Source organism: Camelus bactrianus, chromosome 17 (assembly GCF_048773025.1).
Source record: "Camelus bactrianus isolate YW-2024 breed Bactrian camel chromosome 17, ASM4877302v1, whole genome shotgun sequence".
NCBI classification, from domain to species: domain Eukaryota; kingdom Metazoa; phylum Chordata; class Mammalia; order Artiodactyla; family Camelidae; genus Camelus; species Camelus bactrianus.
In genome coordinates this window covers 60,733,884-60,746,849 of record NC_133555.1, presented here as the reverse complement: position 1 = coordinate 60,746,849, position 12,966 = coordinate 60,733,884, and the positions used below count along the sequence as shown (strand labels likewise).

General features: G+C 38.3%; 1 long non-coding RNA gene across 1 annotated transcript; it reads left to right on the top strand.

Moving 5' to 3' along the window:
* The first annotated feature begins 3,458 nt into the window (after positions 1-3,458).
* Positions 3,459-6,395, top strand: LOC141573819 (uncharacterized). The gene is made up of 2 exons (XR_012500160.1): positions 3,459-3,892; positions 5,717-6,395. It is a non-coding gene; the product is annotated as an uncharacterized LOC141573819 (long non-coding RNA).
* The last annotated feature ends 6,571 nt before the right edge of the window (positions 6,396-12,966 follow it).

Genomic DNA, 12,966 nt, shown 5'->3' with positions numbered 1-12,966 from the left:
CCTGTATTCACAACATGTGCATTTCTGTTAAAAATGGCTTCCCTCCAACTGATAGACACAGATTGATGGCAATCAAGGAAAAAAATTATTATGGGGCTGTTGAATCTAGGTCTCGAATGATGAAAATATTCTCTCCATCAAGAAAGTCAAAGAGAGGGTGAAGAGGAGGAGGGGCTGAAGAGAAAGGGAAACATCCTGTGTGTTCTGGCTTCCGTATTATTTAGCTCAAGAAGAATACATTCTTAATAACTATCAAACAAAATAAAATTTCTCAATGTCATATTATAGAAGATTATGCATATCATGTTTCTGCAGCTCCCAGGGGGAGCTTTTGTGGACTTACAGGAAAAGCCTCATGACCTGGACAATGGGAGAAGATCTGGGGCTTAGACCCTAACAAAGACATAACCGTGTAACACTACTGTGTGATAACACCCCCAACACCACCGTAGGCTATCATGAAAAACAGGGTTCCTGGGCGAGCACTTAGGCAGTAGAACAGAGATTCCAAACAGAAAGGCCAGAGCCATCCCTCCAGTTAACACCAAGACAGGTAGTGGACACATGGCCGGGTATCATAAGGAAGAGGTCAAACTTCTGCAGATACCAATTCAGGATGATTCAAGTTAAAAATATTTTGAAAAATCTCACAAGCCAAAAAGAATTCTCGATGACCTGAAGTGTAACAGTAAGATAACCAGTGTGTGTAAGATAGACAAGCACACAGGGATGCAAGTATGAGAAAGCTTTTTCACAAGCAGAACAGCTCAGGGGACCACATCAGAACAAAGATGAGCCCCTTTGCTGGATGAGAATAACTGGAAACGATCATCCAAACACAAAGTATACCTGATATTTGTAATTACATTTATATATTCTTTTATCCCAAACTGCATACATGTTTTTAAAGTCTATTTTCAAATAATCTTTTAAAAATAACCCTTAAAACCTGAAATAAACAAGTTTTCCACCGTTTTCCTATATGGCTATCTAGAAAGCACAGCCCTTCGCTATCTGCTATAATCAAGATCCCTTCACCCAGTGAAGTGAAAATTATCCAAGAATATAACCTTGAGAATGTTTATTAAAGTATCTTAATTTGCTATCTGTGTCATTCTGCAACAGGAAATCCCTTTAATTTAGATATTGTCTCAATCAGAATATTGTGTGATCACTTCTAACTTATATATCTTTCCATGTTTTTTTCCTCTTTCTTCTAAGTGGAAGCAGAATCTTCCAGACTCAACTTTACAATCACCATTCCAGACAGCATTTCTGAATAAGTCATATTTTAATATTGCCTCCCCACTTTGAATAAAGCATGGATCTTTTCACTACATTTAAAGTAAAACTCGATAAATATTTATTGATCACTTAAATATGTCAGGCACTGTGATTAAGAATTTAAATAAATAATTAAACTTCATCCTTTAAACTATCTTTTTAAAATGCACTACTATTAGCCCCATGTTATATAGAAGAAAACTGAAATATACTTATGTTAAATTAAGTTGGGGGTCATCGACCGCTATGGGCTGAATGTGTGCCCCACCCCACAGTTCATCTGTTGAAATCCTGGTGCCTGTGGGAGGTGATTAGGTTGTGAGGGTGAAGCCCCCAGGAATGGGTCAGTGCCCTTAGAAAAGAGACCCCACAGAGATCTCTCACCCATTCCATCATTTGAGAACACAGGAGAATACTGGCTATGAGCCATAAGGTGAGGCCCTCACCCAGGACATTAACGTGCTCATACCTTGATCTTGGACTTAGCCTCAGATCTGTGAGAAAGACATTTTTGTTGTTTATGTCACTAATGTGGTAGGATTTTGTCACAGCAGCCCAGCAGAATAAGACATAAGTCAAAGCAATGGTCTAAGATTGGCATCCAACCAGTCAGACTCTAGAACTGACCTGCTCTTGTGATATCACAATTACTAACCCATCTTCCTCTTTCCCAATTCTCCACTAATTTAGCGAAACATCAAAATCATCTGTTGAGTTTTTCTTTAACACAGATACATCAGTTCTACTCTTTACCTCCATCCTGATTCAGCATTTCTGATCTTTTACTCTTTGATTTTCTCAGCATTCTCCCAATCTTAAACAGATGAAGTCAAATGTGTGATTGTGATGTTTAGTCACCAGGGAGAGCTATGGCCTTAGAACCGACACTTCTTATATTCAGGGACAAAATCTTGACTTATTCAGAACCCTTATTACGTCTCTATAGTCTTGCTGCTAATAGACACTCCATAAATATTTTCTCAGTGATTAAATCTTTATAGGCCTCAACACTATTAAACAGTTGCCTCAGGGTGCTAATATCTGGAAAGTCAATAGGAAATACCTAAAATAATGTATTATACTGAGTTGATTGCTAATTTTATTTTCAAGACAGCACAGAAGGGAACTGGTGGGGGGGAGAAAATTTGTAGTACATTTCTAAAATTTTGAAAATTGTATGGCTAGTGCTAATTGACTGTAATATATTGTGTGAGAATAATAATCACAAGGTTTGACAACCTGTAGGTGATGAGCACTTTTCAGTCAGAATGTACAAGGCAGTGAACATCAGGTGTGATTACACCAGACTCCAGCAGCTGAATTTCAGACCTGTATTTAACCCTAGGCGTTTGTTACGATGTAAAAGATAAATTCTGTCTGTTACAATGTGGTCAATTGTAAATTTAAGTTTATTTTCCCATTTCATATTGGTTTGTACTCACGGTTCTAAATTACATGGTCTCCACATATTAGTACACTTTAAATGCAGTTTTCTATGTAACATGCATTGCTTTCATATACAGTGACATTAAAGTCGTTTCCTTTCTAAGTTTGATTATGTCAGTATGCTTTTTACTTTGTAATATTGTGAAAACTATTTTCCTAGCTTTTAATGTGCGCAAAATATATGTTTATAAAATAGCAATAAAAGTAATTTAGGCAAGCTTCTAATTATTGAAGGTCACAGAAATACTATTATCTAAAAATTTATGTGATTTTCTAAAAATTATGGCAATTTCTTACTGGCCTATTTACTTAGATATTTAATCTTTCATCAATAAATAGCACAGTGAAATATAAATTAAATATATAAATTGAATTTGATAGATACATTACTCTTAACAACTTTCTTTCCTAAAGTAAAAAAAATTTCATGTATCAATTCAAAGAAACACAGCAGAAAATGAAATGTACAAGAATTAAAATTCTTATTTCAAATTGGTAGCAAACAAAAAGTGAAGCAAATGCGTTATCTGGTAGAAAAGCTATCACCAGGCGGCGCAGCTGAGCCCCCAGCCAGGAGTGGCCGCGCACTCCCGCTCGCGCGCGCCGCGCTGGGTGACTGGGAGCCGGACCGCTGCCCTTCGCGCCTGGGCTGGCCGCCGTGGGGCGCCAGCTACCGGCTGGGGTGGGGGCTGGTTTTCTCGCAGGCCATCGGGGAAGGCCGCTGGAGAGAGGGGAGGGAGGACAGGGGGTGGGAGCGGCGGGAGGGCAGCCGGAGAGCAGGGCGAGGAGGCGGTAAGGGGAAGGGAGGGGCCGCGCGGAGCTGGGTCCAGGCCGGGGGGTGCTGGCAGGGTTGGGACCGAGAGAGAAAGTAACTCCAGGACGAGACCGGAGCGCCCCGCGCCGCGGGCACAGGCGGCGTGGCTGCGCCCGAGCCTGTGCCGCCGCTCCCGATCCAACGTAAGCCCGGCGCGGGCGCCACCGTTCAGCGATGCGCACCCCTGTCCCTAACGTGGCTGCGACGCCCAGAAAGTCGCCCAGCCGGGATTCGGACCTGGGCAGGGGCGGCGGGACACGCGGTGCGGGGACATCCAGCATCAAGGCCTGGCGTGGAAGAGGGGACTGCCCGCGTGGCCAGCCCTGGCCCCGGGTAGAACCTCTCCAGGTAGGTTGGGGGTCAGGTCCTGGCAAGCAGGCCTCAGTGCAGGGCCGGCGAGTATCCGGGGTCAGAGACTGGCTCCCGGAGCTGGGACTTTGGGCTGACTGGGCCCAGCTTGGTGTCCAAGTCAGAGAGAGAAAAGGTCTCCAGCGGGACAGATGTGCGTCCTCTGCCGCCCAACCGCGAGTCCGAATTGGAGCGGGAGGGGCTGGAGCGCTGCTGGTCGTGCCAAGCGCGCGGGATCTAGAGCCCCAGGGGGGCACCTGGGAGACGTGATCGCCCCTCGGGAACCCCGCTGCCCGCGGGCATCCCCGGATCTGGACCGCGCACCGCATACACTCGCAAACAGCCCCCTCCCCCGGAACTGGAGCGTGCTTCCCTCCCTCGTCCCCAACCCCTGACTGCAGAAAGATAAGCTTCAAATTTTCACTCCGTGTCTCATATGTGCCTGAAGGTATTTAACTGCACGAGTGAATAACAGCATTAGTTTCAATTTCTTTTTAATCCCTGCAACAATAAACTTTGAGAACAACAACAAAAGAAAACTAAAACCAAAAGTATGAAAATTCTATGTGAAAATATTATTTGATGGTACATGTAATTAGTTAGATTAATTTTATTTCACTTAAGGAAACAATACTGTAAAAAATTTCTATTAACATGCATAATGAAAATACGTAAAAATATCAGTCACTTTTAAAGAACTATTATTCAAAGTGTTTTACATATGCGGAGTCAGACTTGCCATGAAGCTGATGGAATTTGTTTCCGAGCACCTCATTTGTACAAACCATTCCAGGGACCTGAAAACAGTCCTAGAATGTGTTTATATGGTCAGTTATTTTTGTTACATTTAGAAATATATTTATAATTGTGATTTTTTTCTTATTGTAATTAATATTTTATTTTGTGACTGATAGTTATTTATAATTTGTCTTCTATTTCTTAAATAGAGCCGCTTCAAAATGGAGGGGCTTTAAAAGTTAAAGGGTCATATAGCCTTGAGCTGTATTAGTTAGCTATATGAATCGACTGCATTAATTTGTTTAATTAATATGACAATATGCTTTACACACAAAGAAACAGGACAGGAAAATTAAGGAACTTCTATATGAAGGCTGTTAAGTTAATGATATAATATTCAAAACAAGGCCTTCTGGCTCTTGAGTCCCTGTTCTGAAAGTCCACACTTATAGACATAGATATTAACACAGATGGAACTCCAGACTCTGTCATACATGTATGAGGTATGGCTCAATTTATGTAAAATTCCAAACAGGCAAAAATAAATGGCATGTTTTACAGATACATACATTTACAGTAAAAATACAAAGACTAGCAAAGAACTGGTTAACATAGGACTCATGGTAGGAGTTACCTCTAGAGAAAAAGGAGAATTTAGTGGGGAGGAGCCTCCAAGGGCTTCAAGTGTCTTTGCCATTGTATATTTTTAAATGATTATTAATTCTACATTTATCAGACTATTATTTTACTTTAAGTCGTATGTAGCTTATAGATACCCTCATGTGTGCAATACGTATAAAAAATTCAATAAAAATTGTCACATATTTCAAAGTACATAGGTTCCCCTAAGTATACATAGAAAATCCCACATCTCTTTCTTATTGCTTTAAATAGACAGGAACTGTATTTTTTAATTTAATGGAATAAAAATAAAACATTTAGATTTTAAGCTATATTTTGGCATATTTCAAAGGAGAACACAACTTTATTTTGGTTTCATCATGAAATATTAATAACATAATAACCAAAAATACCTGGAATCTTGGTAACCATGAATAATTAGTGATTTAATCACATGTATTACAGAGACCTGATTCCATCTAAGGATAGACACATGGAAAGAGTGTCATACTTATCAAACCATAAGAAGAAGCTGGGAAATCTGCAAAATCACACTGCTGCTGAACCCATCAGAGTGCTGACTTTGAACGGCTACCATCAGGGTAAAATTTGAGGAACGCTGGCATGAGCCTCCAGACAGACAAGACACTGGCAATCCCTCACCTGTCCCAGAGCACTGGAAGTGTTAGGTAGTTAGATAAGTGGGGGTACCAGGCAGACAGGTGGAGGAGAGAGAGGATGGTCTGGATGATGGTGGCATGCCTGCCTCCAGCATAAAGGGGCTTTACTTCTTTTAAGTGAGTGCCAGCAAGAAACCAGTTAGAACTAAAAGGCTGGAACTTCATGGTAGTGACAAGGACCTAACCGGACATGACCCAGTTCTCATTGTAATATAATTAGCATTGAGGTTCTGGCCCCTCCATGGGTTTTTCTGTGTTTATCATGGATAAGGGCATTCACAAAAGGGGACAAACATGACTGAGCACTCCAGGGGCAAGAGCCATCAATCAATCAAAAGACCACCTCTAAGTGAGGGTACAAGAGGAAGGAGCAAAGACCATTGCTGTCTGCACTTGGATCAGCCTGCCTCCTGTTCTTGGAGGGGTACTTCACCTTTCCTAATAAAATCTTTCACTGCACAATGCTTTCATCTCCCTTGTGAATTCTTATCTTTTGAGTAAGTCAAGAACTGGGGCCTTTTCCTTCCCCCTTTTAGGGTAACAGAGGGAGACAAGGTGGCTATGCAAACAGATACAAAAGTATCAACTAACTCCTTAATGAACTGCTCAAAGCTGAGCACTCCCAGTTGGGAGAGTATGGAGTCCTGGGAGCACAGATGGTCACAGCCCCTTCTCCATGGACCTCACTGTTTGCTTGTAAAAAAGCCTGGGGGCAGGAAAGAGTGGAGAAAGCCTCCCACATTTGGTGTGTTCCTGTTGCCCTGGGATGGCACTGCTGAGGGAGAAAACAATTCTTACCTGGATGCTTTCCCCAGTGGAATAATGTCTTAAGATGCTGAAAATAAAGGGCAGTAAATCCTGTCACTTTCAGGGGGTTGAAAACTCAGAGTTTGGTTAATGGAGACAGGCAGACATCCTCCTAGTTTCAGAAAATTAAAGATTTCTTTTTACCATGGAGGGCAGGGCAGGATCACCAAGGAAACTTGGCTCAGAGACACGTGAGCTACCTAAGACTGATGCTAAATGAGGAAAATGTGGAAAGCCTCTTTGTTCCTCACCACCTGGAGTAACCAAGACCAAGAAACAAGCAACAGCAGACCAACCCCCAGCAGAGGGATAAGAGCACACAGGGACCAAGATGCAGGGTCACAGGGAACATCTACAACTGAAGGTGGACCAAGCACATTCCAGAATAAAACTCAGATAGTCTATCAGTCTAGCTCCCGCCCTAACCACAAGGTGACACTGAAGGAACCTGAGGTTGGCCATGCATGGCAGGTAATTGAAACTACCAGCAAAACAGAAACACAGCTCAGCTCCTCAATGAAAGCCTAGCAGGAAAAGAGGCGTGCCTATTTCCAGCCTTAAACATTATTTACTTAGGCTTCTGACCCCCTACATGGAATATGTAGATTTCAACTAAAAGTTATGAGACCTATGAAATGGAAAGAAAAAAGAATCCACTGTTGAAAGATAAATCAAATAATAGAAGTGAAAATCAGACAGGGAATATAAAATCACTATGATTAATACATCACACGCTCCAGTGAAAAGACTTGAAGACATTCATGAATAGATGGGTCATTTCAGCAGAGAAATGGAAACAATAAGAAAATGTCAAAGAGCAGGCTAGGAATAAATTTAAACACATGCCCAGCAAAGGGAATGAAGAATGTCTTTGACAGGCTCATCAGTAGGCCTGACATATTCAAGGAAAGCCTTGGTGGACTTGAATATAGGTCAACAGACATTACTCAAATGAAAACAAAAGAGGAAATTCTTGGAAAATTTTAATAATTTAAATTTAAAAGAACAGAGTATCCAAGAGATGTAGGCCAATCAGTCTGAAATATATTTAATTGAAGTCCCAGAAGGAAAAAGAAAGTAAAAGAATGAGGGAAAAAAATTGCAAAATGAATGGTCAAGAATTTTCAACAAATAATGAATTAAAAAACAACCTAGAAATAAATTCATACTGCTAAAGGCCAAAGATGAAGGGAAGCATTAAACTCTGTCAGAGAAAATTACATGATCATCTTTAGGAAATGGGGTGTCTCTCAGGTGTTTGAGACCAGGTGGAACCAGAATAAATTTATCAACGTGCCTAAAAAAATGATGTATAATTTAGAGGAGTGAATGATCCGCCAAAGGGGTTAAGAGAAATCAGAGAAGGGAGGTAACAAGGTCAGTTATCCCGTGTAAAGTATGCTTTTCCTGGCTAGAATTTGGATCACCCAGTCATATATAGTGTACAAATCAATGAATCAATTAATTAACTGTATGAACATATATAAATAACTAATAAAGACAATTTAAAATTATATTCTGATGCTATTATATATTCAAATGATAAAACAAAATATGTCTCGGTATTTGTACTCAAATAATATACATTTCTGATTTTTTTTTAATATAAGTATATTCAGTTTACAATGTATCAATTTCTGGTGTACAGCATAATATTTCAATCAGACATATACATACATATATCCCTTTTCATATTCTTTATTACAGGTCACTGAAAAATATTGAACATAGTTCTCTGTGCTAAAGAGTATAGCTTGTTGTTTATCTATCTTATACATAGTAGTGTCAGCAAATCTCAAACTCCCAATTTATTCCTTCCCACTCCCTTTTGATTTGCTTTTCAATAACATTTGCTTCTTTCTTTCAATGTAATTTCAATAATTACCTTTCCAATATCTCAGGTTGATTTTAATATTCTACTAAGTTGAGCTTAATATTCATTGACAGATATTTTAAATTTCATAGATTCAACTGACAAATAATACTATGCAAAATGCACCCAACTTTACTACTGTGAATCATGTCTTGAATCAGAAGAGCTCTGGGACCCTGAAGAAAGCAAGCACATCAGTCAAGCACTAATCCAGAGGCAGGAACCATGTGGTACCTTGAATGTGGACATTTTAATTAAAAGTATTAACTATAACAGGGAAACATCTACTAGAATGTAAAGGGTCCTATAGAAAATCTAGAAATAACAGATAAAATAACAACCAGATCTCCTAGAGATAAGATCATGAACCACAGGGAGAGACTCATTTCCTGAAGTGTGGAGAACACCCAGACCTCTTTTAAGAGGGTGTGTATATCTATGGCTCATGAGAGAGTGGAGAAGTTCACCGAGGCCACAAGCCTCCCAGGGAGTACAGGAAGAAATTTTTAATAGGAGGTACCCTGCTGGAAAATCCCCACTAAGAAGCCACTGTGGAGTTGGTGGAGAAATCTACCCCCCAGGAATATCCTGAGCTGCTTATAAGTCATGTACTTCTGGAGTCAAGGGACTGGAGGAGCTATGCCCTCTGCTGAGCTTGGAAGTTGACATGGTGCAGGAGCCTGCCTAGGAAAACACAGCAGACTTGGAAGAGAAACCCCTTTCTTACTCTAGTGTCTCTCTGGTACTCTCTACTAACAAAGCATGCCATCTGCCACAGGAGAAACATCTACAGGGTCCAAATATATTATTTCAGAGCAGTCATTTAAGGGTGGTTTGCAGCAGAGAGGCAATGCACTGATAACAAGTATATTACAGTTTAATGTCTCTCAAGAAAAATGCATCTGGAAAAAAAAACATGGTCAGCTATCTGGTCTAGTTTGAGCCACAAATTTTGCACTACACGCACTTGCTATTCTAAGTATTTGCCAATAATAAGGGGAAAGAAAGAGACAACACAGAGAAAACATTCAAAAGCATCCCAGAGCTGGTTATGTCAGTGTTTTCAATTTGTGAAATCTCATCAAGCTTTAAAGTTAAGTTTTATGCACTTGTCTTATCATTTATATATTTCAATAAAGACTTTTAGAGTAAAGCATATATGTGGCAAAGTTTAGTTTTTGATTATGTAGCACTCCATAGAATTCATGTATTTAGCTCTATTGGCACATGGATTTCTTTATATTTCAATTGCCAATTCAACTGCAAGGACTCTGAATTGAACATAACGGTATTTCCAGGCTCTCAATAAAGATTTTTTTTTTAAATTTAAGTATGAGTGTATTTTGGAAGGAAAGACTTGTCAATCATGCAAAATATGTGTTTTCTTTGACTTCTTAGAGGTTCCTAGTTTGCCTCTAACTGAAAGTTATAGTCATTATAAATGCCATCAGGAAGCTAGTAATTATTGTATGGTAATTATTTTATAGTAAAAAACCAAATGACCCTCATTTCATTCACTAAGTTCTTTTATTTTAAACTGAAGTATTTTTGACTTACAATATATTAGTTCTGGTGTACAGCATGGAAATTTTATATTTTTATAGATTATACTGCATACAAAGCTATTATAAAATAGTGACTATTTTCCTTGTGCTATCCATTAGGTCTTTTTGTATCTTGTTTTATGCATAGTAGCTTGTATTTCATAATCCTCTATAATAGCTTTGCCCCACCCCACACCCCTCTCTCCTGACAACCAACAGTCCATTCTCTGTATCTGTGAGTCTGTGTCTGCTTTGCTATATCTGTTCTAATTATTATTTATTATTATTATTTATTATTATTATTATTATTATTAGTAGTAGTAGTAGTAGTAGTAGTACTACTACTACTACTGTCTTCACCCTTCAATGGAGAATCAGTCCCTGTCTTAGAAGACAGGTCTTCAACAGTGTTATTAACAAGTGAATCACCTTTTGTGGTAGGCTAATTTCATTCATGGTCTCATTAATTCTTTTCTAAATCCTGTTATTTACTTTGTAATTTTCTGCTCTTCCCTTTGACAATGGACTTTTCTACGTTGCAAGCTCTGGTCAAAGCAATGTTAACAATTGTGATATAAGCTGAAAATTAATTGAAGATAGAAGAGTGCACTTTTGATTGTCCTGTTCATGACATGACCTACTCTCTCTTGAATCCTCACCATCAACCTGAGAATGAGCTGAGACTAGCTTCCTGGCAGCTAAGAGACCCCATCAAGCTGGGTTAAGTCACCCCAGCTGAAGCCAGCCAAGTCTGGTCAGTTCACTACTGACTCATAAGTTTATTATACAGGAGAAAGAACCTTCAGCAATGTCAGTCCAACTCAATTCAGATTAGCAAGACCTCCAAACTGAGTCAAAACCTTGCAAAAAATAACAGGTAGATGTGATTTTAAGTCACTATATTTTGATATGTCATGGGAAAATATCTACATAGCAAAACTTTTCACTTCTGGCAGAAGTTTTCTCTCTCACTCAATGTTTTAAAATTTAAAAACAATGTTTTTGTTCCTTAGGAAATATTATTCATAGCACTCCTCTCGAGTTTTATGCATTGACAGGGAATTAAGAACCAGAAAAAGCACTGATATTCTTATATGAGATGGTCATGTGAATTTATTATAGTTCAAAAACATTTTTCTTCATCCCAGCAAGAGAAATTGTGAATCTAAATTTCACTATAACTAAGATACAAAATATTACATGCTATGAACTTGTAGGGTTCCTTGGGAAGAGTTAAAAGTTTAAAGTTAAAATCTACAAGTGTTGAGTCCACCAAATGAGAGAATTGATTAGAAACTAAGAATGGTTTTTATTAATTATTTTTGGATCTAGAGATTATCATATTATCTGAAGTCAGAGAAAATCAAATATCATATTACTTACATGCTGAATCTAAAAATGATACAAATGGACATATTTACAAAACTAAACCAGACTTACAGACATAGAAAACAAACTATGGTTACAAAAGGGGAAAAGGCAGTGGAGGGATAAATTAGGAGTCTGGGATCAACAGACGCACAAGGTATAGCACAGGGAACTATATTCAATCTCTTGTAATAACCAATAATGGGAAGGAGTCTGAAAAATAATATATATATACTAAATCACTATGCTGTACAGCTGAAATTAACACAACATTGTAAATCAACTATACTTTAATTTAAAAAAATAAAATAAAGCCAACAACCTCTTGGTGCTGGTCATTGGCAAAACAAAAACAAGCAAACAAAAATAAAACCAAAAAGACAATACTGGTGATCTGATTCCCTCATTAACAGATGTTGCAAGAGTTAAGTGAATTTCTTTTCAAAATTATTTAGAAATATTTTACAATAAAAAAGTGATAATTGAATAAGTGTAGGCTTAATCATTGTTACACCAAGTGTGTGTGAACCCATAGGTTATTAAAAAAACAGGGCAAATTTAATGACTGACAATCAGGCAATTATGAGAACAGCTGCCAAAACCAAACTGTCCTAAGTCCTGAATCATTGTGAAAACTCAGGGAAAGAACCTGTGACTTGACGAATAGCCAATAAATATAATTTATGTGAGAAATGTATTACTATATTTTATGAAAATTTGTATGTGTGTCACTTGATGATGCCATGTGTTGGGCTCAGCTGTGATTCATGAGTCAAGAGAGAATGGGGAGCGTTGCTCTGCTAATTGCACACACCACAGCTAAAACATACATTATATTCCAAAACAATGACTCTTTTTTTTTTTATTACTTTTAAACTGTCTGTCTGTTTTGGAGACAAGAATAAACAAGAATTTTAAAAATGAAGAGCACTAAAAACATTCTGTAAGACTATATTTTTGAGAAATGTTTATTGAACACCTCATCTTTACCAGCTACTATGAGTCAAAGGCAAAGACTGCCTAACTCTCCTTTCAGAAGTTGAATGGGAAGAAATAGTTTCCTTTTAACTAATCACAAAGAAAAAGATATAATTGATGTTGAGGACCTGAAAAAAGCCATCTGATTCTTATTCTACTTCTAATCTTAAATAATTTCATCTCTCCAATTTTATGTTTGCTTATATAGCTAAGAAGATACTTACAGTATTCTTGGATGATGATTATTTATCATCTCTAAATGTTTTTTCTTTTGACCTATTCTTTCGCTTCTTTGAGCTACATTGGATGATATTATCTACCCACATGTGTGCAATAATTTTCCCATGAAAATTAAGCTTCTTAGAGAAAATCTATTGTTGCTTGGGTTAACTTTACAGCCCTTCAGATCCAATTATTTATTTAGGCCATTAAGTGTTTGAAAAATGAAGACTTAGATTTGAAACC